A 27,348-nucleotide genomic window follows, 5' to 3' on the forward strand; every position below is an offset into this window, starting at 1 on the left:
TCTCAATGCACTGCTTATGACCTCACATATTACATCACTCATGACATGGTCACTGACATCACTGATGACATCTCAAATGACATCACTCATGATGTCATCTAGTGAGTGTGTTTTATAAAAGTTTCTGAAATTTATAAACTAAGCTACTGCATAAGTTAAATTACTATTCTTTCTGTACTACTGAGTAATGCTTTTTCTAGTATATGTCATCTGATCCATATTATCATTTTTAAAGCGGGTGTACTGTTTATCAGCAAACTAGCCTTTACACTGAGAGACATCCCCCGCTGATATATGTGTATGGTAGCACTTTGCGACAGTCTAAGCTGTTCATTGAGACTTCACTCCACAGTGATCATTAGTGTTTAGAGTACTGGTTCAGAAAAGACAGGACTCTCCACTGCAAACTGTCTCTTACATGATAAGTGAGTGTTGTAGTTGATAAGATTACAGCGAGCTCTGTGCCTTAAGTCTCTCCCCTGTCTTCCTCTTATTTTTAAAACTTTTAACTGGTATATTGTGAAGTACATTGAAGTTTACTTTGCTGGATGATGTCATCAGTGATGTCATTTGAGATGTAATCAGTGTTGTCATCAGTGAAGTCACTGACAATGTCGTAAGTAATATGTGAGGTCATAAGCACTGCATTGCAGGAGTCTAAGTTTAAGTTGGCCCAGGTAGCTATAACTACCTGAATTTCTATGGTTTTATGTGTGTAAAATCTCATTCTATTTCCTAACTTTAATGTCCCTGTAACATTTGTTGGTTTGGTTTTTTATGTTATTTCCTAACTGTAGCGTTTAGATGTTTAATAAATTTCACTTTTTTATTATACGTATTATACTTTAATTTCACCTACAAGTTCACTTTAGTAATATACATTTTTACATGTTCATAAATGCATTTAATCACACATGTATTTTTATTATACTTTTTAAAAGTAACAATTAACAAATCCATGTCATTTAGCTTATGTACACTTTCTATAAATGCAATACAGCAAATCTTTCTCTTTTTTGTAATCATTTTATGGATCTGCGAATCTGCCTCAATGCTACCACAAATCTGCCACAAATCCAGGAACACACCCAAACCTCAACATTTCATTGGATGCAGTAGTTCTCTACCCTTCCACATTGTAAACCACACCCTAATCTGTTTTTTGGGTTTCACATCTCTCTGCAGACAGTCTAAAAACCACAACTCCATCTTTTTTTGCTTTCCTTGAAAAAAAAGAGCATTTTATGCTTAACCGCATCGCTGCGGCGGCTTTTCCCGCTGTGCGCGGCAAATTCAAAATTACCGCGTTACGTGACGAGCTGGCCTTGTCATCCGCGCAGGACAGGTAAGCGCGATGACGAGCCCAGCTCGTCAATAGCCTCGAAGGGGTTAAGATGTCTCCTGCTGAAGATAGTTGAGAAGAGACCGAACAGGAGGACGAAAAAGGCTTACCATCTCCAAAGAATTCCTCTGACATTTGAAAATATTTCTTCATCCCTTTAAGAGAAAGGAAACTTCTTCCAAAATGTGTCCAATGCAATCTATGCAGCAAAAACCTGTCAAGAGGTACGGTGAAGTATTCACATGGCACATCCTTTATTTGGAAACATCTGAAAAACATACATACAAGAATTTATCTATGTATGATAAGAGAGAGGGAAGGTGGTGCATCATCAGGAGCAGCTGGACCATCTGTGGGACCCTTACCACCTGACAAGATGGTTACCATCCCTGCTGTTTCAACATAACTGCAAGATATGGTCACTTATTATGGCAAATGCCATATGCCAGTTGCATGTCATTTGTTGCCCAGTTTATGGATTCTGTCAATAAGCATATTTGTTCTATTTTTTCACCTCACCATTCCATCCTCCAGTCCTCTTTAAACACAAGTAGATGTCTGAAAAGCAAATATAGAATACATTTAGCTTACATTACATAATATTTGATTACATACTATAAGCTAGTGAGCAGCTACTTAAGTGGTTATGTCAATGTGTAAGTATTTGAGTATGGGTGTATAAATGGGAATCAGTGGCTGTATAGGTGGGTGACTCAGTGTGTGAGTGGTGGAGTGGATATGTGAGCGAGTGTGTCAGTGTCAATGCGGATGTGTCACTGGATGTGCATGTAGCTGTGTGGGTGTGGCACAGTATGTGCTAGTGACTGTATTGGAATCTAAATGGGTATGTTAGTGGCTTTATAGGTTGGTAACAGACTGTTTTAATGGGTGTTGGGGTGAGTAACTGTGGGTGTTCAAGTGGCTTGATTAAAGGTGGATACATAAGAACTGTGTAGATATGTGAATGGATGTGTAAGTACCTTTGTCGCTGTCTGCCTGGGTGTGTGAGCGGCTGTATAGTTTTATAAATAGCTATGTGAGTGACTGTATGGGTGGGTGGCTGTAGGTGTTACTGGATGCATGTGTGTGTAAGTGTGTGTGTAGTAGACTTGAGTGCTTGAATGGTTATATTGATGTGTGAGCGGATGTGACAGTGCTTGTATAGATATGTGAATGACTATGTGAGTCGATGTATTGGTGAGTGAATGGGTGTGTGAATTGTTATATAGGTGTGTGACTGACTGTGTCTGTCACTGTCTGGCTATATGAGTGGTGGGCAATGAGGAAGGGTGATTGATCGCCCCAAAGTACTTACCTCTGAATGGGTGAGATGGGCCTCTAAATAAAGAGTGATGCAGCGGTGTGTCTGAGATCCTGGTGATAAATGTCTTCCGCCCGACCAATCCATACAAAGGCCCCAATACCACACTTCAGTAATATTGTGTGGCACCACTCACTTCAGAGCAGGCAGGCCGTTAGGAATAAGACAAAGAGCGAGTAGAGAGGGCAAGGTGAAGAACCGGGGTTTAACCCAGCGGCGTCAGGGGCACACCTAAGATCTTCGAGTTCACCTGTCTTGGTATACAGAGACACAGAATACTTCTGGATGGCATCAGAGACCAAGTTTATTAGCTGTAGCTAGTAACAGTGATCCTAGAAATACATAATGGTGTAAATTCCCAGAAGACTGCTCATTTTACTAAGGCGAGACGTCTCCTTTTATACCCAATATTCACATTATAAATGTACCCCCACTGCACAAAATTCTAGCCAATAAGGTACATTTTCAAACAAAGTATCACATAACAAAAACTCAATTTACAGTCTCCCAACCCAAAAGTTAATTATTAGGAATGTCGCAAAATTCAATCTCCACAAGCCGGACAAACCTATAATTGAAAGCATAACCCATGTAATGAAGAAACATAAATAAGAAACAGTAACAGATGCTGAACATGTGCAAGGAAACTAAAAGTTAACGATGTCCTGAACATTGTTTGGCAATCTCAGACAAAGATCAATCAGGGAAATTGGCCTTGCGAGGTCAGTTTCAGGTGAAGAGGTCAGTTTCTTACAGTTCATTTCAGAGTCAAAAAGAAACCTAGTTAATGTATACATGAACTAAGAAGGCCAGGCCACTTTGTTCGCCAGGCTACCTTCACAGGCCTACGTGAGGGCAACACAAAATGGTGGCACAGAACAAAATGGAGTCAGACTCGAGAATTACAAAACCTCAGCCCTCCTTTTGCCATCACATAGGCAATAACCTAAGACTCATGTTAATCTGAATCTAGGTCTATATCGATATTCATTAGGTCATCATGGTGTTGCTGTAGCATCATCTTATTATTCTCTACTTCTCTCGGGACAGGTCTCCGAAAACACATAGTAGCACAAAGACTACAAATGGCGCGACCACACTGGATGCAAAGACAACAAGAGAAAAGGATGGTTAAAACCATACCAAAGAATTTCAGAGTCCCCATTTGGACAGCAGTATCCAAAACCATCCCGTCAATGACCAGTCTCCTTCGTCTACATGGATAGACTCAGAGATTTTATGCAACCTAGAGATGGCTTGGTACACTGTAGGGGCATTATCTGGTATGTAAACAGCAACTAGATCCAATCAATTTACATACTCCTCCTCGATCTGCAAGTATGATGTCTAATACCATACGGTTCTGCAAAGTCATAAGGCGGTCCGCTTGAAGCTCAGCTTTAACATTACTAAGAACACCTGCTGTCTCATTTATAGTAGCTTCAACAACGCAGACAAGCTGTCGAATATGCCTACTATTGATCATAGGACCCCAAAAGGGCAGGAAGCCCTTGAAGAAATCTCCTACTTTGTGTGCTGCAGTATCTTCCTGATTCAAGACACCTCTACCATATCTCGTTCTATGATAGTCTGAAGCAGTAGTGTATGTAGGGGGAAGCAGAAACGCCACATAACACGTTCCTGAAAAATCAGGTGGCAACCATGTGTAGGCTCTGTCGTGACAAACAAAATATGTGCCTTTAGCTGGCACAAACGGTTGAGAAGTCCGAGATGAATAGACATAGTTTTGAGCACACACACTATTACCTAGCTGAGCTTTCGGATTCCGACCATTACATTGCAAACAAAAATGGCCTCGGTGGGGTACAATCCAAATAGGGGGGAGACCTTTTTCATCTCTCCTTCTCTGTCAAGCTGGTACTATCTCCAGTCACGTTCCAACCAATATAAGCCTGCACCTCATCCTTAGGGATAGCATTATATGCATCAATATCTCAGATCATAGCTTCTATTCCCCTTATCAAGGCACTATTGCTCGAGTTATCTTTAAGGGAACGTAAGGGGCGTACCTCATTTGCATAGATAAACATGGTCTGAAAAGCCCACACAGAACAATTAAAAGAAAAAGGCAAAACCAAATATGGCATACCTTTATCTGTCTTATGAGGCATAAGACCACAAACCCAACAATTAGTGGTATTTACTACTAACTGATGCTGATGCAACAACTGTATGAACGATTTTTTGACAAATTCTGATCTCCTTGTCTGTTCATGTTCAGGCAACGTATAAAACTGGTGCAAAGAAACAGTAGTGAAAGAAAGCATAGGTTGGGAGGTGGGTGCAGATGTCTGTTGTGTAGCATAGACAGTCCAACCCACACAAGCTAACATGATACTTAAAAACGTCAAAAAGCACAATATTATAAAACATTTGCTATGTATCAATGTACAAAATCTTGTCTTAAGATCTATTCTCTCAACATCTCTTTCAGTTACAACAGACTCCAACCTCTAACGTGCTGCTCGCGGCAATTTTCCTTCTTCACTCAAGTGTGCGTCCAGGCGTCCTAGACGTCAATAGAACCACAGACCTTTCATCAATACGCGGGCCACCCCTTAAGTCTTATACCGCGACCCTGCATCTGAACCCGGATGGTGGTTCGAAAAAGAAAAAGAAAAATAGTCTCTTGTCTGAAAGAGTGTAATTCACAAAAAAAATCAGATTTGATTTGTCCTTTTTAGACCTTAAGTTGTAACGTTCTTTACTAGGCACAGTTTGATCCTGAAAGAGTGTCTCTGGGTGCGTAGTATCAAGTCTCAAACAAGGCGGCACAGCTTCTTGCAAGACTTCATCATCCGCACGTTCTGACTGAGTCCATTCCAGATGTGCATCGCTAAAAGGTACAAATCTCGGAACTCTTTCACTCTCGGAATCGGAAACACCTTCCCGGACCCACTTATGGTACGGTAAGGGCAAAGGTATCTTCTTGCAATGGGTACCATGTACCCAGTTTTTCTTGCCGAACACCTTACTAGCAGTCCGAGTTGATAACAGGACTTGGTGTGGACCGGTCCATCTTGGTTCCAAGTTCTTTGACCTCTGGAAATTCCTGGTTAGAATCCAGTCGCCAGGTTGAATCGTGTGGCCTGTGTCTACAGAAACTGATGGCAAAGTGTCATGGACCTGTTGGTGAAGAACACGCAATTTAGCAGTCAAATCATGTAAGTAGTCAACCAACATAGGGTACTCGATATCACTGTACTTCTTAGGCCTCGGCACACCCCAGACATTCGCCGGACGTCCAAAAACAATCTTGTATGGGCTAAGTCTTACGCGAGAATGTACTGTCGTTCTCGTGGACAAAAGTGCCAATGGTAAGGCATCGGGCCATGTAAGACCAGAGCTCGCTTGCACCTTGGCCAACTTCAGCTTCAGAGTGCCATTATAGCACTCAACCAGGCCTGCTGACTGGGGGTGATTCGCAGCGTGAAATTTCTGTTTAATACCCAGACCCGCACATACTTTCTTCATAATCTGACCCACAAATTCAATTCCATTATCACTCCATACCATCCTTGGCAAGCCATATCTGTGAAAGAATTCTTTGAGCAAAAACCTTGGCTGTAGACAAGGCAGTATTATCCTTTGGGGGGTAGGCCTCTATCCATCTGGAAAAGGCACAAACAACCACAAACATACTTCAAGTTATTGCATCTTTCCATAGGAATGTAGTCTATCTGCAGCACCTCGAACGGATACGTTGGAGGAGCAAAATACCCAGCTGAGGTTGGGGTTCCCTTTCCAGGATTATGCATCAAGCAAATCATGCAGTGTTTAACCAAATTCTCAGCACACCTAGGAATTCCACCATTCTGCCATACCGGAGCCAACAACTTACATATCCCTTTTGAACTAATGTGAGCCAACCCATGAGCCATTGTAACTACCGGAAGCACATATGCATCCGGCAACAACCATCGCTGGTGCTCTGACAACTCAACCCAACAGCCTGTTGAATCCAACATTCCCGTACTCTCTCTCCACATACTCAATTCTTTCTCAGTAGCTTCTGCCTGTCTCATCTTCACACTTTCTGTTGTATCTTCACACATTCCTCCTTCCACAACCCATCTGGCCGGACCTGCAACATTCATCCGACTCGTCACATCTTCCGCCGTTTCTCTCGCTACTTCATCTGCAAACGCATTCCCTGTACCCACATCATCCGTAACCTTCTAATGCGCACTATACTTCACTATCGCAATTTGGGTTGGCAAAGTAAGTGATTCAAGAAGTTAACTCACTAATTGTCCATGCTGAATTTTCGTACCATGGGAAGTAAGAAATCCTCTCTTTCCACAAGCGACCAAAATTGTAAACCACGCCAAATGCGTTTTGGCTATCAGTATAAACATTCACTCTCTTTCCTTTTGACAACAAACATGCTCTAGTCAATGCTATCAACTCCGCTGCTTGCGCTGAATTCTGTGCAATAGGTGCTGTTTCAACAATCGTGTGCAAAGTTGTGACAGCATATGCTGCAGTCGTCTCTCCATTCGAAGCTTAAAGCACGAACCATTTACCCATAGGGTACCATCAGGATTCGAAAGATGAGTATCTTTCAGATCAACTCTACCCTCCGTTTCCTCCTCTGTCCGTAGAAAACAGTCATGCTGTTCCTGAGCATCTATCTCTACAAAAATCGGCAACAATGTAGCTGGATTCAATGTGTTGCACCGCTTGATGTGCACATGGCTAGCCAAAAGCATCAACTCATAACCTGACAAACACACACTGGTAAGATGTTGAGTCTTCGTTCTATTCAATAGGGTATCCACTGCATGTGGGACCATCACAATCAATGTATTATCCAATACCAAACATGCAGACTGTCGGATAGAAACAGCCGCTGCTGCTGTAGCTCTTAGACAACTAGGCAACGCCCTAGCTACTGGATCTAAAGTAGCTGAAAAATACGCACATGGGAGCTGCTTGTCTCCAAATTGTTGCGTCAACACTAACAACGCACAACCTTCTCTCTCGTGTACATAAAGTGTAAAAGGTTTACTGTAGTTGGGGTACCCACCACCGGAGCAGAACACAATGCATCGCGCAATTGAGAAAAACTCTTCTGACATTCGTCAGACCAAGGAAGAGGGTGTGGTGTGTCCTTAAGAGTAAGTGCCAACAAAGGTTTTGCTAGCAAAGAAAAATTCGGAATCCACTGTCTACAATACGAGGTGATACCTAAGAAGGCACGCACCTCTCTCTGTGTGCATGGCACAGTCATTTGGGCAATCGCTTGAATACGACCTGGGGTCAATCGTCTTCCCTCCTTTGACAAGAGATGACCTAAGTAGGTCACTTCTTGGTGGCACTACTGAAACTTCGAAGGTGTCACTTTATGATGAAGGTCAGACAGGTGACGCAACAAAGAAAGAGTAACTTCTTTACAAATCTCTTCATCAGCAGCAACCAACAGATCATCAAAATACTGGATAAGAGTAGCACCAGAAGGCAATGGAAGAGTATCAAACTGAGTTTTCAAAGCCTGACTATAAATGGAGGGACTCTCACAATAACCTTGAGGAGCGCGCTTAAACCGTAAACTGCGGCCTCCTAAAGAGAAGCCAAAAATATCCCTACTTTCCTCAGCAATCGGAATACTGAAGAAAGCGTTCTTCAGATCAATAACAGAAAACCAAGCAGCTGAGGCAGGGATCATAGTCAATAAAGCAGTAATGTCCGGGACAACAGGAAACTGTGGCAAAACGATCTTATTTACCTCTCGAAGGTCGATCACAAACTGATACACAGGTGGCTGAGAAGAGTCAGTACGCTTAAGGGCAGGCAGAACAGGACTGTTACACACATTACCTCTTGTTTCTTCAACCACACCTTTCTCAACCAAATCATAGATAATCGCTAAAAGAGCTCTTTCACCATCACTGGAAATTTTGTACTGAGGAATGCGAGGTAATTTAGCATTCGACTTAAGGGTAACAACGTAGGGTGGAATCTGCAAGAGACCAACATCATTGGGACCTGTAGCCCAAAGTGTATCAGGGAGAGAACGCAGTTCTAGTGGAAGGCGATCCTGAGACAGATACATCAGGGAAATCACTTTCTTACCCACCGTAAGATGTACTCGCGAAGGAGAACAATGTAATGTCGCTTGCAATCTTTTCAACAAGTCCAAACCCAACAGATTCTCGCCACAGCCAGTCGTTAGAATAAGGGGAGCGTCTAATTCACAGGTACCAATAGAAAGGGGCAAAGGACAAGAAACCGGGTTACGGAATGGGGCGCCAGAAAATCCTACTGAAACATTGGTCAAGCCAGAAAAAGGTGCGACAGGGAGTTTAGAGTGCATCATAGAACTCTTTGCTGCACCAGTATCCAAAAGAAAAGGTTCTGCCACACCTGATGTAATCACTTCAACAAAAGGTCCACTCTGGTCTACTGGAACTGACACTACTCCCTCCCTTTGTCCATGGCTGTCCTAACTATCATTAAAACCAGCACTCTCACTTCATGCATAATAATCATCAGTGTAGTACTGAGCGGACTGGATGGTCCGAACATTCTGTTGGTCAAAATAATTCATAGAATTCTGAGGGGAAAAGGAACGTTCATTCTGAGGAAACGTACCACGTCCCCTACCCCTAGGTACTTGTTGGAAACCACCACAACCTCTCAGACCAGACCTACCATTTGCACGCTGTAGCAAGATCGGGCAACTATTCTTGAAGTGACCTTCTTCTTTACAATAAGCACACTGATTAGGGCCTAGCAGGAGTTGCGAAGCAAAAGACTTAGACTTCTGCAACAGTTTCTGAAACTGTGGGGGTTGCTGAAACTTACGCTGATTAGGGCAAGGCGGACAAGCAGAAGAACTTTCATTTTTAATTCTCTAGTCTTCTTCTCTAGTTTATCCTTCTCATCTTTATCTCTATTCTCATAGTATTGTGCAGTAGCCAATATCTGGGCCGAAGAAGAAACAGCCCATGAACTCTCAGAGTCCTTTAACTTATTAGAAAGTTCAGGAAGTAAATTAAATACAAACGTATCTACAAACAACCTCTGACCACCTTCTGTACTCATGTCCTGACCACTATGATCAATTAATGTTTCCTCAAACCTAGTGAAGAAATCAGACACACTCTCGACTTTCTTTTGTTTGCATGCTGCTAACTTGTCCCAATTCACCCGCAGAGGAGGCATCATAGTTTTCATTAAATTAATAATCCTACCAGGTAGTTCTGCAACTAAGGGTTCAGGTTTTGCACCTCCTACCTGCCGATCATCTGCAGCAGTAATATTAACCCACGTATCTCCTAACTCTGGCGCGTGATCCTCGTGACGGATCTTCGCCCACAAGGGTTGAGGAACTACATTACCCATCAACATATCTATGTCAGCTAAATTCATAACACACGCATCAACTGTCTGAGACAACTTCTTGTAATAACCAGCAGGATTTTTACGGGAGTCAGGCAAGGTCTGCTTAAGAGCCAGGACCTCAGCTCTCTTCCAAGGGACATGCACCCACAATCGCTGAAAATGAGCCGGTGCAGTCGCTATACCATGAGCGGCATCAGCCACAACTGCCTCTCTCCATACAGGGGGGAACCTCTCTCATAGGATACTGCTTCACTTTTCTCCTAACAGAAGGGTCAGGTTCGAACAATGACTGAAGTGGAAGTCTAGACCTAAAAGTAAGTAGTGTCTCTACCGCTTCCTCAACATCGGAACCCACTATCGTCCCTTTAGCAAATTCAGACTGAACATTAAGCAATTCTAGTGGAATTGAACCCAAGTCATTATCTTCCCACTCCTGACGAAGGAAGGTACACATGACATCAAAAACATACCTTTGTTTTGGTGCCTCCCACTGTAGGAAGATATCCATACCCACTTGTGGACTGTACTTGGAGGTATTCGAAACCCATCTACGAGCAAGGAGATCTAACACTGCCCGCTCTTCGGGACCAGGGAGCTGACTACGTCTCTGCTTATGTTCAGAAAAAGGGGTCATATTCAGTGACCCAAAGAAAGGAGACAAAAGACTAGTGACAGTCTCAGTCATTCGTTGCCGAGCAGAAGGAGAAGAAGTTGCCATGAGGACAGGAGACAAAGTGTTTTGAGGCGACAGAGACGTAGGGACAGAAATAAGAGAAGTCGAAGATAAAGGAGTGTAAGGCAAAGGAGTTTGAGGCAAGGCTGGTGGCAAGGCTGGTGGCCCTGGAGGGGGCTGCGCCAGGGGAGGAAAAACCACCTGTGAAGCAACAGGTGGCTGAAGAACAACAGGGGGTTGAACGACAACAAGGGGTGCAACAACTGGAGGTAATGAAGGTGCAGTAGCACCCTGCACATAAGGGGGTGGAAATCTCAGTAAATGTGACATCAAAGGAGTCTTTTCAGGGTCTTCAGTCACATTTGAAAGGGGGGGTGGCAAAGCTGGGTAACATTTGTCAATGGCCATGCAATGTTTTCTATCTGACACTTCAATCGCACGATCTTCTTCATCTTCCTTAAACTGCCTAGCAGCTTGCATTACCAATATATTCCTTTCCTTCCTATCTCTCTTCGCTTGCTTAATTTCTCGCTGTTTGGCTTCCTTACGCCAAAGGCGGAAAGAGTCAAACATCGCCGGCCGGGCTTTCTTCTTAAATAGCGCAACTTCTAGGTTATCTAAAACATCTGATTCAAAACTACCATGTTGCGGCCATCGTAAAACACCATCTTTCCTTGTATAACGGACCCATACTTCATTAAAGGTAATGGGACCTACACCGTGCTTCGAATAGAGCTCATAAGTTGGAGTTCCAACCAGAGGTATCGGTCACAAGTCCTCCAATCGGGAATCCCTATTACAACTACAACAAAACCATTTCCTAAATTTGCTAAAACCAGGCATCTTTTAGCTCACTAGTGTTCATGTTGCAATTAAAAAATATACAATAAAAAACCCTTATTACTTACCCCCCAAGGGCAAATTGATGCTGTGATTCACACTTAAATAAATACACAACAGATAAAAACAACACCCAACAGGAGCAGTATACATGCTAATCCAAAATTCACTTCAAGCATAAGTACTTGTGAAATATACCTTTTTAATCAATATTTCCTCCTCCCAATTGAATGCAACCAAACGTTGTGTCAATGAATTTCAGTGCACACAAATACACTTCATCTTATTTAAGAGAATGATCTTTGGTTATTATTCTCCCTAATTTTAAAATTTTTAAAAATTCATTTAATATCGCTAAATGGCCGTGCCATGTATATGGTTATGTATATGGCTGTTCCTTAGTTATATCGAGTTGCCCAAACCTTTTAGCTGATGCAATAATCTTCTATACAGCTTTAGGGCTCTACTCGTAGAGAAAGTCCAAGCCAGTAAGCAGGCAAATGTGACACCTCATTCGGTTATTTGGTTGATTGATTGAAGGCTTTATTTCGATATAAAAGAATATCATAACAGCATAATACAATGGATTAAAAACATTATTTACAAGCACATTCAATTTACACAATTAAAACCTTGTATGAGCAGTGAAGAAAAGTATTAAAGTGACAAAGCAAGCCTTTTTAAACTAAATAACCAAGACCGTTTTAGGAACTTGGACACACCACAAACGAACAAAGTGCGTGTGTCGGACATTAAAATACGTAAGGCCACTTTATGTTGCCGAGTGCCTAAGTGACTACATAATGGTTTGAAAAAACAACAAGTGATGGACTGAATGTGGATCAATGTCACACACTCCCCCAGTCAAAAGATCTGGGCCCAAATCCATCGTTTTTTTGCACTCCACACCACCCTGGGTTAGACAATGGCGATATGCAAATCAGCTCTGACCCTGTTGCCCCATGGGAACAGTCCAGTCCGAACTACAAAAGCCATGTCATTTCCAGAACGGAATCAAGCATCCGAGGACCGGACCGGTTTCGAGGTAACACCTCTCATCAGCCCGGCCAGCTTGACTCCAAGTGGTGTGGAGTGCCTGGGACCCACGTCTGGGCATCCCCAGCGCACTTAGGGCGGCAATTGCAAAAACAACAAGTGAGGGACTGAATGTGGATCAATGTCACACACTCCCCCAGTCAAATGATCTGGGCCCAAATCCATCGTTTTTTTGCACTCCACACCACCCTGGGTTAGACAATGGCGATATGCAAATCAGCTCTGACCCTGTTGCCCCATGGGAACAGTCCAGTCCGAACTACAAAAGCCATGTCATTTCCAGAACGGAATCAAGCATCCGAGGACCGGACCGGTTTCGAGGTAACACCTCTCATCAGCCCGGCTAGCTTGACTCCAAGTGGTGTGGAGTGCCTGGGACCCACGTCTGGGCATCCCCAGCGCACTTAGGGCGGCAATTGCAAAAACAACAAGTGATGGACTGAATGTGGATCAATGTCACACACTCCCCCAGTCAAAAGATCTGGGCCCAAATCCATCGTTTTTTTGCACTCCACACCACCCTGGGTTAGACAATGGCGATATGCAAATCAGCTCTGACCCTGTTGCCCCATGGGAACAGTCCAGTCCGAACTACAAAAGCCATGTCATTTCCAGAACGGAATCAAGCATCCGAGGACCGGACCGGTTTCGAGGTAACACCTCTCATCAGCCCGGCTAGCTTGACTCCAAGTGGTGTGGAGTGCCTGGGACCCACGTCTGGGCATCCCCAGCGCACTTAGGGCGGCAATTGCAAAAACAACAAGTGATGGACTGAATGTGGATCAATGTCACACACTCCCCCAGTCAAAAGATCTGGGCCCAAATCCATCGTTTTTTTGCACTCCACACCACCCTGGGTTAGACAATGGCGATATGCAAATCAGCTCTGACCCTGTTGCCCCATGGGAACAGTCCAGTCCGAACTACAAAAGCCATGTCATTTCCAGAACGGAATCAAGCATCCGAGGACCGGACCGGTTTCGAGGTAACACCTCTCATCAGCCCGGCTAGCTTGACTCCAAGTGGTGTGGAGTGCCTGGGACCCACGTCTGGGCATCCCCAGCGCACTTAGGGCGGCAATTGCAAAAACAACAAGTGATGGACTGAATGTGGATCAATGTCACACACTCCCCCAGTCACAAGATCTGGGCCCAAATCCATCGTTTTTTTGCACTCCACACCACCCTGGGTTAGACAATGGCGATATGCAAATCAGCTCTGACCCTGTTGCCCCATGGGAACAGTCCAGTCCGAACTACAAAAGCCATGTCATTTCCAGAACGGAATCAAGCATCCGAGGACCGGACCGGTTTTGAGGTAACACCTCTCATCAGCCCGGCTAGCTTGACTCCAAGTGGTGTGGAGTGCCTGGGACCCACATCTGGGCATCCCCAGCGCACTTAGGGCGGCAATTGCGAAAACAACAAGTGATGGACTGAATGTGGATCAATGTCACACACTCCCCCAGTCAAAAGATCTGGGCCCAAATCCATCGTTTTTTTGCACTCCACACCACCCTGGGTTAGACAATGGCGATATGCAAATCAGCTCTGACCCTGTTGCCCCATGGGAACAGTCCAGTCCGAACTACAAAAGCCATGTCATTTCCAGAACGGAATCAAGCATCCGAGGACCGGACCGGTTTCGAGGTAACACCTCTCATCAGCCCGGCTAGCTTGACTCCAAGTGGTGTGGAGTGCCTGGGACCCACGTCTGGGCATCCCCAGCGCACTTAGGGCGGCAATTGCAAAAACAACAAGTGATGTACTGAATGTGGATCAATGTCACACACTCCCCCAGTCAAAAGATCTGGGCCCAAATCCATCGTTTTCTTGCACTCCACACCACCCTGGGTTAGACAATGGCGATATGCAAATCAGCTCTGACCCTGTTGCCCCATGGGAACAGTCCAGTCCGAACTACAAAAGCCATGTCATTTCCAGAACGGAATCAAGCATCCGAGGACCGGACCGGTTTCGAGGTAACACCTCTCATCAGCCCGGCTAGCTTGACTCCAAGTGGTGTGGAGTGCCTGGGACCCACGTCTGGGCATCCCCAGCGCACTTAGGGCGGCAATTGCAAAAACAACAAGTGATGGACTGAATGTGGATCAATGTCACACACTCCCCCAGTCAAAAGATCTGGGCCCAAATCCATCGTTTTTTTGCACTCCACACCACCCTGGGTTAGACAATGGCGATATGCAAATCAGGTGGTGTGGAGTGCAAAAAAACGATGGATTTAGGCCCAGATCTTCGGACTGGGATGAATGTGTGACATTGATCCACATTCGGTCCATCACCTGTTTTGTTTGCAAATTCCGCCCTAAGTGTGCTGGGGATGCTCAGACGTGGGTCCCAGGCACTCCACACCACTGGAGTCAAGCTAGCCGGGCTGATGAGAGGTGTTACCTCGAAACCGGTCCGGTCCTCGGATGCTTGATTCCGTTCTGGGAAGGACATGGCTTTTGTAGTCCGGACTGGACTGTTCCCATGGGGCACAGGGTCAGAGCTGATTTGCATATCGCCATTGTCTAACCCAGAGTGGTGTGGAGTGCAAAAAAACGATGGATTTAGGCCCAGATCTTCGGACTGGGATGAATGTGTGACATTGATCCACATTCGGTCCATCACCTGTTTTGTTTGCAAATTCCGCCCTAAGTGCGCTGGGGATGCTCAGACGTGGGTCCCAGGCACTCCACACCACTGGAGTCAAGCTAGCCGGGCTGATGAGAGGTGTTACCTCGAAACCGGTCCGGTCCTCGCATGCTTGATTCCGTTCTGGGAAGGACATGGCTTTTGTAGTTCGGACTGGACTGTTCCCATGGGGCACAGGGTCAGAGCTGATTTGCATATCGCCATTGTCTAACCCAGGGTGGTGTGGAGTGCAAAAAAATGATGGATTTAGGCCCAGATCTTCGGACTGGGATGAATGTGTGACATTGATCCACATTCGGTCCATCACCTGTTTTGTTTGCAAATTCCGCCCTAAGTGCGCTGGGGATGCTCAGACGTGGGTCCCAGGCACTCCACACCACTGGAGTCAAGCTAGCCGGGTTGATGAGAGGAGTTACCTCGAAACCGGTCCGGTCCTCGGATGCTTGATTCCGTTCTGGGAAGGAAATGGCTTTTGTAGTTCGGACTGGACTGTTCCCATGGGGCACAGGGTCAGAGCTGATTTGCATATCGCCATTGTCTAACCCAGGGTGCTGTGGAGTGCAAAAAAACGATGGATTTAGGCCCAGATCTTCGGACTGGGATGAATGTGTGACATTGATCCACATTCGGTCCATCACCTGTTTTGTTTGCAAATTCCGCCCTAAGTGCGCTGGGGATGCTCAGACGTGGGTCCCAGGCACTCCACACCACTGGAGTCAAGCTAGCCGGGCCGATGAGAGGTGTTACCTCGAAACCGGTCCGGTCCTCGGATGCTTGATTCCGTTCTGGGAAGGACATGGCTTTTGTAGTTCGGACTGGACTGTTCCCATGGGGCACAGGGTCAGAGCTGATTTGCATATCGCCATTGTCTAACCCAGGGTGGTGTGGAGTGCAAAAAAACGATGGATTTAGGCCCAGATCTTCGGACTGGGATGAATGTGTGACATTGATCCACATTCGGTCCATCACCTGTTTTGTTTGCAAATTCCGCCCTAAGTGCGCTGGGGATGCTCAGACGTGGGTCCCAGGCACTCAACACCACTGGAGTCAAGCTAGCCGGGCTGATGAGAGGTGTTACCTCGAAACCGGTCCGGTCCTCGGATGCTTGATTCCGTTCTGGGAAGGACATGGCTTTTGTAGTTCGGACTGGACTGTTCCCATGGGGCACAGGGTCAGAGCTGATTTGCATATCGCCATTGTCTAACCCAGGGTGGTGTGGAGTGCAAAAAAACAATGGATTTAGGCCCAGATCTTCGGACTGGGATGAATGTGTGACATTGATCCACATTCGGTCCATCACCTGTTTTGTTTGCAAATTCCGCCCTAAGTGCGCTGGGGATGCTCAGACGTGGGTCCCAGGCACTCCACACCACTGGAGTCAAGCTAGCCGGGCTGATGAGAGGTGTTACCTCGAAACCGGTCCGGTCCTCGGATGCTTGATTCCGTTCTGGGAAGGACATGGCTTTTGTAGTTCGGACTGGACTGTTCCCATGGGGCACAGGGTCAGAGCTGATTTGTATATCGCCATTGTCTAACCCAGGGTGGTGTGGAGTGCAAAAAAACGATGGATTTAGGCCCAGATCTTCGGACTGGGATGAATGTGTGACATTGATCCACATTCGGTCCATCACCTGTTTTGTTTGCAAATTCCGCCCTAAGTGCGCTGGGGATGCTCAGACGTGGGTCCCAGGCACTCCACACCACTGGAGTCAAGCTAGCCGGGCTGATGAGAGGTGTTACCTCGAAACCGGTCCGGTCCTCGGATGCTTGATTCCGTTCTGGGAAGGACATGGCTTTTGTAGTTCGGACTGGACTGTTCCCATGGGGCACAGGGTCAGAGCTGATTTGCATATCGCCATTGTCTAACCCAGGGTGGTGTGGAGTGCAAAAAAACGATGGATTTAGGCCCAGATCTTCGGACTGGGATGAATGTGTGACATTGATCCACATTCGGTCCATCACCTGTTTTGTTTGCAAATTCCGCCCTAAGTGCGCTGGGGATGCTCAGACGTGGGTCCCAGGCACTCCACACCACTGGAGTCAAGCTAGCCGGGCTGATGAGAGGTGTTACCTCGAAACCGGTCCGGTCCTCGGATGCTTGATTCCGTTCTGGGAAGGACATGGCTTTTGTAGTTCGGACTGGACTGTTCCCATGGGGCACAGGGTCAGAGCTGATTTGCATATCGCCATTGTCTAACCCAGGGTGGTGTGGAGTGCAAAAAAACGATGGATTTAGGCCCAGATCTTCGGACTGGGATGAATGTGTGACATTGATCCACATTCGGTCCATCACCTGTTTTGTTTGCAAATTCCGCCCTAAGTGCGCTGGGGATGCTCAGACGTGGGTCCCAGGCACTCCACACCACTGGAGTCAAGCTAGCCGGGCTGATGAGAGGTGTTACCTCGAAACCGGTCCGGTCCTCGGATGCTTGATTCCGTTCTGGGAAGGACATGGCTTTTGTAGTTCGGACTGGACTGTTCCCATGGGGCACAGGGTCAGAGCTGATTTGCATATCGCCATTGTCTAACCCAGGGTGGTGTGGAGTGCAAAAAAACGATGGATTTAGGCCCAGATCTTCGGACTGGGATGAATACGTGACATTGATCCACATTCGGTCCATCACCTGTTTTGTTTGCAAATTCCGCCCTAAGTGCACTGGGGATGCTCAGACGTGGGTCCCAGGCACTCCACACCACTGGAGTCAAGCTAGCCGGGCTGATGAGAGGTGTTACCTCGAAACCGGTCCGGTCCTCGGATGCTTGATTCCGTTCTGGGAAGGACATGGCTTTTGTAGTTCGGACTGGACTGTTCCCATGGGGCACAGGGTCAGAGCTGATTTGCATATCGCCATTGTCTAACCCAGGGTGGTGTGGAGTGCAAAAAAACGATGGATTTAGGCCCAGATCTTCGGACTGGGATGAATGTGTGACATTGATCCACATTCGGTCCATCACCTGTTTTGTTTACATAATGGTTTGAGACACCACCGCCTCGGCGCTAAATAAGCCGGACATTAAAAAAAATATGGGCAACCGACTCAGCACGTGTTAGACATGTCGCACAGAAAGGAGATCGCTGATAGGGAGTTTTCCAACGTGCTAACAATTCATTTACAGGTAGCGTCCCTATTCTAAGTTTGAAGTACAGGGTAAGGTCTAGGGGGTTAGATATAATATCGAGGTACAGTTCATAAGCCACCACATCCTTGATTTTCATAAAGTCTGAAGTCTATTTACAATGTTTAGAATCCATAGAGATTTTACAAGAAATCCAGCTCCAGTTCAGTTTCTTTAGGACAGCTTTAGGGGGGGCAGTCCTGGAATCCCACGCCTCACCAAGACCAATATCCCCAAGCAACCATTTCACGTCCCTCAGCCACTTGATCTTAGACCAGCCCTCCATTAGCATCACCTCTGACAGAGCTTCTGCATATGTGGTCAGCTCGGGCACACGCCACAGGCGTGCCCAGAGTAGCAAGGGGCGTAATTGGGCTTAGTCCTTAATCGATCTACATCCCAGGTCCATTAAGACGGGTACAGTTGGGGTGCTCTGCAGGAGGGCCATCATGTCCTTCAAAAATTTACACTCTGATCTAGCTAAGGCTTTTAGGTTACACATGACCCACAACTCCACCCCATACAAAGAAGCACTAATCCCTCTTGCTTTATAAATCTCCACTACTGGGGCAATAGGCTTAGTTGTGGAGGAGTGTTGCTCCTTTAGGAGTGCACAGCCCACCCTTTTATGGCCAAGTATCATCTTTTGGATGTGCGAATTCCAGTGCATTTAGTCCGTTAGGCGGATTCCTAGGTAGTCGAATTCGGCCACCCTCTCCAAGGGCATGGAGTTCAGCACCGGGGGGCGACCCATTTTTTTGGGGGGTTCAAAACCAAGTATTTGGTTTTAGTGGTGTTGATAATCAAGCCCCTATGTGAGCAAAACTCCTGGAAGCTGTTAAGGAGGCTCTGCAGACCAATAGGAGTCTTTGAGATAAGGAGGGTATCGTCAGCAAAAAGTAATGTGGGGATACGCTTGCCCGCCAGGGACGGTGCATCCGTAGGAATTCTAAGCAGGTGCTCAACCACTTCGTTCACACAAAGAGAGAACAGAGTGGGAGCAAGCACACATCCCTGTCGGACACCCCTTCCCACTGGGATCCTGTCCATTTTTTCACCGTGCGTGCCCCACCGCACCTGTGCAAAATTTTCAGCGTGGAGCCTCACCAAAAAGGACAGAATATACGGCGGCAACCCCATCTCAGACAAAACCCTCCACAGGCCTTCCCTTGGTACTAGGTCAAAGGCAGTCTTCAGGTCTATAAAGGCCAGATAAAGACTGCCCTTGCCCAGCACCACCACCTTCCAGTAGAGAAGGACCAGTCTAAAGGCTTGTTCTATGGTCCCTGTTCGGGATCGAAAGCCAGCTTGGTAGTCCGACAGAATGTTATTGTCGTCTACGCACTGGAGCACCCTCCCCAAAATCACTTTGCCCGCCACCTATTGAGTTGAGTCAATAAGGCTTATAGGCCTATAGTTGGCGGTATCGTCCCAACACCCCTTTTTAAATATTGGGACGACCTCCGCCCCTTTCCAAGATTCGGGGACAGGTGCACCGTTATTAATAGCATTGAGCAAAGAAGAGACCAGCTTCCCCCACTCTTTGTGGTTAGCACGCAACAGATCACCTGGTAACCCATCAGGTCCAGCAGCTTTAAGGGGCACCAGGGATTTTATTACGCTCTCAACTTCTCTAGGGGTGAATAGATCTCCTAATGTGTCCCCCGGGGGTTCAGCTGTGTAAAGACTGCTATTTAAGATTATCTGGGGATTCATCTCATCAGAGGTGTAAAGGGAGAGAAAGTGGTTGTACCAGGTTTGGGCTGCGATGTTGCATGTAATTTGGGTGCTATCTGGTCTGTTCCTAGTACTAATTAGATTCCAGAACCCTCTAGAATCTCTACCAGCACTCGCTTCCATGAGATCAGACCAATACCTATCCTCCCACTCTTTCTTAGCTGCTTTAATGATCTGAGTATACTTTTTCCTAGCAAACCTAATCTCTGACGGGGATTTGCTTTTAACGGCAGTAATCAAAGCGGATTTTTCCTCCCTGCATTTTTTGGTAAACCAGCCTGGTTGGTTCTTAAGTCTCTTGTCTTTCCCGACTGGAGGATCTCTAACTGGGAGAAGGAAGAAATTACCCAGAGCGTTGGTTATATTATAGAAAAGAGCTGTCACTTCACTGGGTGTCTGGGTGGACAAGTCCAATTTGGACTGTGCAGTTGCTAGGAGCGCCCCTATAGCTAGCATTTTGCTCTCATCCAATATGACACTGCACCACTTCAGGCGCCTCCCACAGTTAGTGGGTCGTACTACTGAAGTGTAGGCTGGTTTAGAGGGCATGCGCGCACTTGGTTCCCCGAGCCACAAAGGGCGCAGAGTCAAAGAGAGGGGATTGTGGTCGCTATCAACTGTAGGTGAAACCACCATATCCCGCACAAAGCTCCACAGATTTATGTCGAGGAGGATGTAATCTATCCTCGACGTGTGATACGCCCTATTGTAGGTATGGGCTCCCAAAGGATCCAAGGGCGTCCTCCCGTTCACAACCCTCAGGCCATATTCCAGGGTCAGGGAATTGAGTTGTATGATTATTTAGAGACCTGGAAGCAGTGTAGGGGTATTCCTGCCTCTGTCTGCCACAGCCTAGCAGTGTTGGAATCAGAATCTATGATTGTGTGAGCCCTAGGTGCCATGAGCAATACTCCATAACATTGATGCAGCATTAGAAACCAGTTGAAACCCAGGAACCTATTGTATCCCTCTGTGCATTTTCTTGCCCCTATGTTTTCCTGCAAGCGTGATTCTTATAGCATGTTATAAAAAACCTAAAATATCAATAGCTAAATAGATAAGCATAGTTTGAAAACGTTTTTTTTTTTTTTTTTAAACCTTTATTTGGAGATAAGGCAGAGAAAAGACAGTGCAATCAAGACACATACAGTCATACATGGACAAAATAAAAAGGCGATTCAGTTAATGAGTCCGGAATACAGGTAGACATATAAATCAGTGCAGTCAATAACGGATAAAGGCAAGCATCGCTCTCAAATGGAAGTCACAGAATACATACTAACAGAATGACATAAAATGGCATAAGCAGAAGGTGGCATCTCTATCATCCAATTGAAAGGGAGAGTTCCCTCGTACCTACAGAGAAAAAAGCATCTTCCCCGCCCGCTATAAGCCTTCCCGGCCCCCTCCCCTTCGCCATAAGGAAGCAGACAGTCAGTGGACCACTAATGCGATAGCAGGAGTGTTACATTAGGGAGGGCAAACCCCCCAATGCAGCAGGGGAAAGAAATAATCCACCCCCACCCAACTCCAGAGGGCCAGTAACTGCAATATACTAACTCAAACCTCAACGTCTGTGTTAACCAACCCAAACCCGGTCCTCACTTTCAGATTCGGAGTCCTGCACCGCTCTAGTGAGGAGGTACACCTGCAGCGGGCTCCAAAAATCCTTGTGCCTACACCTCACGGGCATCAGCTCCGCGTAGACATTATATTGGTCCTGACAATAAATGAGATCACGTAGCCAATCCTTGAACTGTGGCACTCTGCCACGACCCCAACAACATGCCACTCTACGTTTGGCTAACAACAAGGCCACGTCAGCAAATCTACGGTGGAGGACAGGCACGTCCCTGGAATACCCCAGCAGCATCACTAAGGGGTCGAACACCACTCCATTCTCAGTCATAACCTGAAGGGCCGCATGGACCTAAACCCAATATTCCAGAACCCCTGCACATTCCCACGCCAAATGCAAGAAGTCGGCACCCTCTGCTCGGCACCTAACGCATCTGTCATCGTCCGCCAAATGAAACCGAAGTTTCCTCGCCGGGGTGTAATAAAACCTTTGGACGAATTTGTAATGTATTATTTTCAGACGGCAACTGGAAGAGACATTGGCAGTAAGGCCACAGCAGTACGTCCATTGCTCGTCTGTAATAGGGACGCCCAACTCAGCAACCCGCTGCTCCCGTACCCGGCAGGTCGGGACAGCACGTTGCCGCCGAATGGCAGCATACAACTTCGATACCAAATGACTTCCATCTGAAACCAGGAGCACATGGAGAGGGAGGGTCACCTCCGGTTCCGAAGGGAAATCCGGCAGCAAGGCACGTAAGCCCTGTTTCAGACGCACATAGTAAAACAGCTCCAAAGGGGAACAATCGGCAGTCCCAAAAAACTGAGTCTGGGTGCGAAAAGCACCCTCATGAAAAACGCCACCCCACGTAAGGATCCCAAGCCGCCTACAGAGACGCTGAAACCCCGCTTCCTGCAACAGAGATAAATCTGGGTGATAGGCTAGAGGCAATCCCGGCGAGTAGAGGAAGAAAACCCCCAACAATCGCGCCACCCGTTTCCAAGCGTCTACTGTACATGTCACCGTCGTTTGATGCGTGTCCACATCAGATACGTTGCCCAGCACCAATCCCTCCAGTGGGAGCAGATGGGCAACCCAATGTTCAGCCGCAACTTGTGGCATAAACGGCGTGGGGCGCATCCAATGGTATGCATAGTGAATTTGAGCGCTAAGGTAGTAAAGCTCAAAATCAGGGACATCGAAGCCCCCATCGGAATAGGGTAACGTAAGGGTGGTCCAGGCTACACGTGGCTGCCTGCCCCCCCAAAACAATCGAATGAGCTCCGATCGGAGCCTACGAAAAAAGTAAGCACCAGGGTGATAGGGAATGTTTTGAAAAAGGTACAAAAAACGGGGGAGGACCACCATTTTGATAAGAGACGCACGGCCAGCCATGGAAAGAGGCAACGACATCCACCTAGTGACGTCATCCGACAACTTGGTAATCGCTACGCCATAATTAAGCCTGACAGTCTCCTCCCTGTCCAGTGACACTACAATCCCGAGGTACCGCAGCTCGGAATCGCACCAATCCAAAGGGAAATCAAGAGGAAATCTACGAACCGCTGCAGTGAGCGGGAAGAGTTGGGATTTCTGCCAGTTGATGTGTATCCCGGAGACACCACCGAAAGCAACCAGCTCACGCAGTAGCGCATTAAGGTTGTTCTGTGGATCCTTCACATAGAGCGTGATGTCATCCTCATATAAAGAGATCCCGACCTGGCGTTGAAGACAGTTAAAAGCGCTCTGCTGGTGTCGCTGGCGAATTCGGCAGGCTAAGGGCTCTATGGCTATAGCAAATAGTAGGGGCGAAAGGGGACATCCCTGTCGGGTGCCTAGTAAGAGGAAATGGGGGGGAAAGCACACCATTCACCACCACTCTCGCCACCGGGTCAGTATATAAGAGCTTGACCCAGGATATAAAGATCCGAGGAAACCCCATCCGGCATAGGACATCAATAAGGTAACCCCACTCCACCGAATCAAATGCCTTAGTGGCGTCTAGGAAGATGGCGGCGACCGGAAGCTCAGGAGCAATGGTCGAGATAAGGGAAAACAGAGTCCGAAGATTGTGGGACATAGCGCGACCAGGCACGAACCCCGACTGATCGGGCAAAACAATAACAGGCATGAGCTCAGACAGCCTTACCGCCAAAACCTTCGCGAGTATTTTGACATCACAATTAAGTAATGAGAGGGGCCTATAAGAACCCACTTCCAGGGGATCCTTACCCGGCTTGAGCAACGAAGTAATAGCGACCTCCCTCATGGAGCACGGCAGTCGTCCCTCCTCCAGGGATTCCTCAAACACCTCGCGGAGAACGGGGGCCATAATGTCCACATAACATTTATAGAACTCAGCAGGAAGGCCATCCAAGCAAGTGGCCTTCCCGTTATTCAGAGACATGATGGCACTCCTGATCTCTTCCACCTCCAGCGGTCTGCCCAAGAACGCCCGATGATCGTCCGACAACCAACAGAGCGCCAAATCGTCCAGGAAACCGCCATATCGTGTCTCCCCCGACTGCTGTGTTGTGTACAGTTGGGTGTAGTGGTGAATGAATGTGCGCTGAATCTCCGCAGTGTCCCGACAGCGAGTGCCATCCGGCAAAGCTAATTCCAGCACGTCCGAACCATACCGTTGATGCCTAGTAAGGGCAGCCAGGACCTTCCTCTCCCCTTCACAGTACCTCCTCGCCGTCCAGTACTTCCCCCTATGTTTAGCCTCCCTGGCAGCCTCTTCCTCATATTCGGAGAGCTTGGTGCGGAACTGGCCCAATAGCTCGGGATCAGAACCCGCCTGCAATCTGCGCTCCAAGTTACGTAAATCCCCCTCCAAGCCCTCGAGAGTTCGAACAATCAATTTAAGCATGCCACAGCTCTTGGATATAGTGACACCTCGGATCGTAACCTTAAAAGCCTCCCATATAACCTCGACACTATCAACAGAGCCTTTGTTCCTTGGGAAGAACGCTTCCACCTCCTCGCCAAGTTCCGCTTTAAACACAGGATCAAGCAAGGCTGTCGGAAAAAGGCACCAAGGAGGGCGCGGCCTGTGCAGCCCGGGTACAGAAAGCACTACCCTCACCGGGCAGTGATCCGAGTATGTCCGAGCTAGATGTACCGCCTCCCGCAGACCAGCCACCAACCCCCTGGAGAGAAAGACATAGTCCAGCCTCGTCCAAGAGCGTGCATGTGCAGTGTAATGTGTGCCCTCCCTAACAGCAGGATGAGAATACCTCCAGCAGTCGATCAATCCAGCTTCCTCCACAATACCCCGTAAAACATCCCTAGCTTGCACATTGTACTGAGGGCATCCGTCCGACCTATCCAGATGAGCTTGAAATGCAAAATTGAAATCCCCCCCCAAACAATATGGGAGGCATCGACAGCAAGCACATGGCCCCACAGGGTGAGGAAGAAAGCTGGCGTATCAATATTAGGAGCATAACAATTGACAAACAGCACAGTGATCTGCCCAAGCCGCCCCCATAACAGCACATAGCGCCCCTCAGGATCCGCCACAGATCCCAGTTCTTGAAAGGCGAGTGATCTTTTAACTAGGATAACAGACCCACGAGCATACGTGGAGTACGATGTAAACACTCTAACAGCAGCCCACCGCCCACCAAAACTAGGAGCAGGCCCAGGCCGCAAATGCGTCTCCTGCAGGAGGGCCACATGAATAGCATGCCTATCCAAATACCGTAGCACATTTCGACATTTCCTGGCATCATTAAGACCTCGTACATTCCAGGACAATATTGATATCTTGTCTATAGTGTCAGTCGACATCAGCCATGATCGGGGCACCATAGGGCCCGGTGATAAGGGGCAGTACGCCAGACACTCAGCGCCAGCCGGCACCACGTCACCCGTCCAGACCACAAACGCCCCACTACACACACTCCACAGACATCCCAGCCTTCTCCAAACCAACCAACCAGAACCCCCACTCCCAACCCCAAACACGACCATCCGTGCAACAGGCGCGCAAGAAATACAACACACAATGCGCAGCACATACCTCCCACCCGGTCCTCAACACGCACGCGCAATCCCCATATAGCGCGCTCACTAACATCCAGCAGACGGAGATAGCGGCCATGACTCTCAGGCCCAAGGAACACGAAAAGATGTGTCCCAGGGCCTTTAACGGCCATCACATCAAAGAACAGGCCAGTGTAGCGGAGATGTATCCGTATTTGCGCAAACAGACAGCAAGAGCGAACAGCACCATAGTCCAAAGGACCGGGCCGAACACGTGTCGCCCACATGGTCCCCTCCCCCACCTCCCACCTGAGGAATCCCCAACTATCAGGCCATTCAAACCCCACCCCCCGTACATTCCCAAACACCCAACCAGTCAACCAGCAAAGGACTAGTAACCAAACCAAAGGTAATAGTGGGGAACACCCTATGGGGTACCCACCAGAGGTGCACAGCACCACTCCCACACACCACGCCAGGCTACGAGCCAACGAGTCACACACGGCCCAGGCGCAGTGCGGGGGGTGGGTGCCCGGAGCGCAACCAAGGCGCCAGCCATCGTTCCCATATTGTCCCATTATTCAAACAGAAATCAGCCACCCACCACGATTAACCCCCACAGTACAAGGCAAGGTAGCACCGAGGCCACAGAAACAGTCAAGCGCATGGGCGCGCAAGGCAGGCACCATCAACGTTCCATGAATGAAAAAATCACCCCATTCATGCGACTTCCTCTTCGGCTGCCGAATGTTTGCCGTCAGGGCCACGGTCACCCCCCCGGCCCGCGGCAGACCGGTCACGCTTGAGACGCTTTACAAAATCCTCAGCATGCTGCGGGTTAGTGAAAAAGTGCTGCTTCGCTTGATGAGTCACCCTCAGCTTAGCAGGATAAAGCAAAGCATAGTCCACTTGAAGGTCCCGAAGCTTCTTTTTCACCCCTAGGAACTTACGGCGCTGGTCATGCACCATCGGCGTGAAATCCGGGTACACAGTAAAGGAGACCCCATCAAAAGAGAGGGCACGATTAGTGCGAGCAGCTTTGAGGGCAGCATCACGGTCACGGTAATTTAGGAGCCGTGCAATTATAGGGCGCGGCACAGCCCCAGAAGCCGGCCGAGGCCCCAATGAACGGTGCGCCCTCTCAACGATGAACTGCGGCGAGAAGGCCTCCACACCAATGGCACCAACAAGTAGCCTCTCCACATATGTCTTCATTCTCCCAACATTCGTCGATTCTGGCACACCTACTATGCGTACGTTGTTGCGCCTACTCTTCGCCTCCAAATCTTCATTCTTAGCGGCAATCACCCGCAAAATATTGTCAATCTGCGCCAACTGGGTAGTATGGGTAGCGGTAGTATCGTCGTGGTCCGAGATGCGCTGCTCCGCTGATGTTAGGCGTTCCTCGTGCACATCCAGCTTCTGTACCACCGCATCCATGCGCGACGACAGCTTGTCCACTTTGTCCACTATAGTGGCAAACCCTTGCCTCATCTCCTGCATCATCTGCTGAAAGTCCGGTGCCTGCGGCCGCGGTTCCGTATCAGCGACAGGCGGGGGGGGAGACCGCGAAGTCCCAGCTTCCTGCACCAGGCGCGACCCCCTCCTGGCCACCCCCGAGTCAAAGGATAATTTGGACTGCTTAGTGTCCGGCTTCCCCATGGTGAT

This window comes from Lissotriton vulgaris, chromosome 4_1 (assembly GCF_964263255.1).
Source record: "Lissotriton vulgaris chromosome 4_1, aLisVul1.2, whole genome shotgun sequence".
Classification (NCBI taxonomy): domain Eukaryota; kingdom Metazoa; phylum Chordata; class Amphibia; order Caudata; family Salamandridae; genus Lissotriton; species Lissotriton vulgaris.